Source organism: Arachis ipaensis, chromosome B9 (genome assembly GCF_059453495.1).
Source record: "Arachis ipaensis isolate K30076 ecotype BB chromosome B9, ASM5945349v1, whole genome shotgun sequence".
NCBI lineage: Eukaryota > Viridiplantae > Streptophyta > Magnoliopsida > Fabales > Fabaceae > Arachis > Arachis ipaensis.
Window position 1 is genome coordinate 34,491,365 of NC_142444.1, and position 2,763 is coordinate 34,494,127.

The 2,763-nt window shown below is 41.7% G+C and overlaps 1 non-coding gene across 1 annotated transcript; it reads right to left on the reverse strand.

Annotated features, from left to right (window-relative positions):
* Window positions 1-644: 644 nt before the first annotated feature.
* On the reverse strand, window positions 645-752 carry LOC148544259 (small nucleolar RNA R71). The gene has a single exon (XR_015901171.1). It is a non-coding gene; the product is annotated as a small nucleolar RNA R71 (small nucleolar RNA).
* Between the last annotated feature and the right edge of the window lie 2,011 nt (window positions 753-2,763).

Sequence of the window (2,763 nt, forward strand, 5' to 3'; positions counted from 1 at the left end):
TTCATTCTTCTTCACCCCTATTCCTTTTCTTCTTCTACTAACAATAAGGAACCTCTTTACTGTGACATAGAGGATTCCTCTTCATTTCTTGTTCTCTTCTCTTTCTTATGAGCAGGAACAAGGAAAAAGGCATTCTTGTTGAAGCTAATCCAGAACCTGAAAGGACTCTGAAGAGGAAACTAAGAGAAGCTAAATTACAACAATCCAGAGACAACCTTATTGAAAATTTCGAACAAGTAAAGGAGATGGCAGCCGAACCCAACAACAATAATGCAAGGAGAATGCTTGGTGACTTTACTGCACCAAATTCCAATTTACATGGAAGAAGCATCTCCATTCCTGCCATTGGAGCAAACAACATTGAGCTGAAACCTCAGCTAGTTTCTCTGATGCAGCAGAACTGCAAGTTTCATGGACTTCCATCTGAAGATCCTTTTCAGTTCTTAACTGAATTCCTGCAGATCTGTGATACTGTTAAGACTAATGGAGTAGATCCTGAAGTCTACAGGCTCATGCTTTTCCCTTTTGCTGTAAGAGACAGAGCTAGAGTGTGGTTGGACTCTCAACCCAAAGACAGCCTGAACTCTTGGGATAAGCTGGTCACGGCTTTCTTAGCCAAGTTCTTTCCTCCTCAAAAGCTGAGCAAGCTTAGAGTAGATGTTCAAACCTTCAGACAGAAAGAAGGTGAATCCCTCTATGAAGCTTGGGAAAGATACAAGCAGCTGACCAAAAAGTGTCCTTCTGACATGCTTTCAGAATGGACCATCCTGGATATATTCTATGATGGTTTATCTGAGCTATCAAAGATGTTATTGGATACTTCTGTAGGTGGATCCATTCACCTAAAGAAAACACCTGCAGAAGCTCAAGAACTCATTGACATGGTTGCTAATAACCAGTTCATGTACACTTCTGAGAGGAATCCTGTGAGTAATGGGACGCCTCAAAAGAAGGGAGTTCTTGAAATTGATACTCTGAATGCCATATTGACTCAGAATAAAATATTGACTCAGCAAGTTAATATGATTTCTCAGAGTCTGAATGGAATGCAAGCTGCAATAGCAGAGGTAAATTATATGGGTGAACCTTATGGAAACACCTATAACCCATCATGGAGAAATCATCCAAATCTCTCATGGAAGGATCATCAAAAGCCTCAACAAGGCTTTAATAATGGTGGAAGATACATGTTTAGCAACAGCAAGCCTTTTCCATCATCCACTCAGCAACAGACAGAGAACTCTGAACAAAATACCTCTAAATTAGCAAACTTAGTCTCTGATCTATCTAAGGCCACTGTAAGTTTCATGAATGAAACAAGGTCCTCCATTAGAAATTTGGAGGCACAAGTGGGCCAGCTGAGTAAAAGGATCACTGAAATCCCTCCTAGTACTCTCCCAAGCAATACAAAAGAAAATCCAAAAGGAGAGTGCAAGGCCATTGAATTAATCACCATGGCCGAACCTGTGAAGGAAGGAGAGGACGTGAATCCCAAAGAGGAAGACCTCCTAGGACGTCCAGTGATCAATAAGGAGTTTTCCTTTGAGGAACCAAAGGAATCTGAGGCTCATCTAGAGACCATGGAGATTCCATTAAACCTCCTTATGCCATTCATGAGCTCTGATGAGTATTCCTCTTCCGAAGAGAATGAGGATGTTACTGAGGAGCAAGTCACCAAGTACCTTGGTGCAATCATGATGCTGAATGCCAAATTATTTGGTATTGAGACTTGGGAAGATGAACCTCCCTTGTTCACCAAGGAACTAAGTGATCTGGATCAACTGACATTGCCTCAGAAGAAACAGGATCCTGGAAAGTTCATAATACCTTGTACCATAGGCAACATGATCTTTGAAAAGGCTCTGTGTGACCTTGGTTCAGGGATAAACCTCATGCCCCTCTCTGTAATAGAGAAACTGGGAATCTTTGGGGTACAAGCCACTAAAATCTCATTAGAGATGGCAGACAATTCAAGAAAACAGGCTTATGGACAAGTAGAGGACGTGTTAGTAAAGGTTGAAGGCCTTTACATCCCTGCTGATTTCATAGTCTTGGATATTGGGAAGAATGAGGATGAATTCATCATCCTTGGAAGACCCTTCCTAGCCACAGCAAGAGCTGTGATTGATGTGGACAGAGAAGAATTGATCCTTCAAATAAATAAGGACAACCTTGTGTTTACAACTCAAGGATCTCTCTCTGCATCCATGGAGAGGAAGCATAAAAAGCTTCTCTCAAAGCAGAGTCAAACAAAGCCCCCACAGTCAAACTCTAAGTTTGGCGTTGGAAGGCCACAACCAAATTCTAAGTTTGGTGTTGAACTTCCATATCCAAACTCTAAGTTTGGTGTTGGGAAGTCTCAACAATGCTCTGAACATCTGTGAGGCTCCATGAGAGCCCACTGTCAAGCTATTGACATTAAAGAAGCACTTGTTGGGAGGCAACCCAATTTTTATTTATTTAATTTTATTTTTTTCATGTTTTATTAGGTTCATGATCATGTGGAGTCACAAAATAAATATAAAAATTGAAAACGGAATCAAAAACAGCAAAAAAAAAATCACACCCTGGAGGAAGACCTTACTGGCGTTTAAACGCCAGTAAGAAGCATGTTTTGGGCGTTCAATGCCAGAACAGAGCATGGTTCTGGCACTGAACGCCAGAAATGGGCAGCATCTGGGCGTTTGAACGCCAGAAATGCACCCTGGAGAAGAGCTGGCGCTGAACGCCCAGAACAAGCATGGTTCTGGCATTCAACGCCAG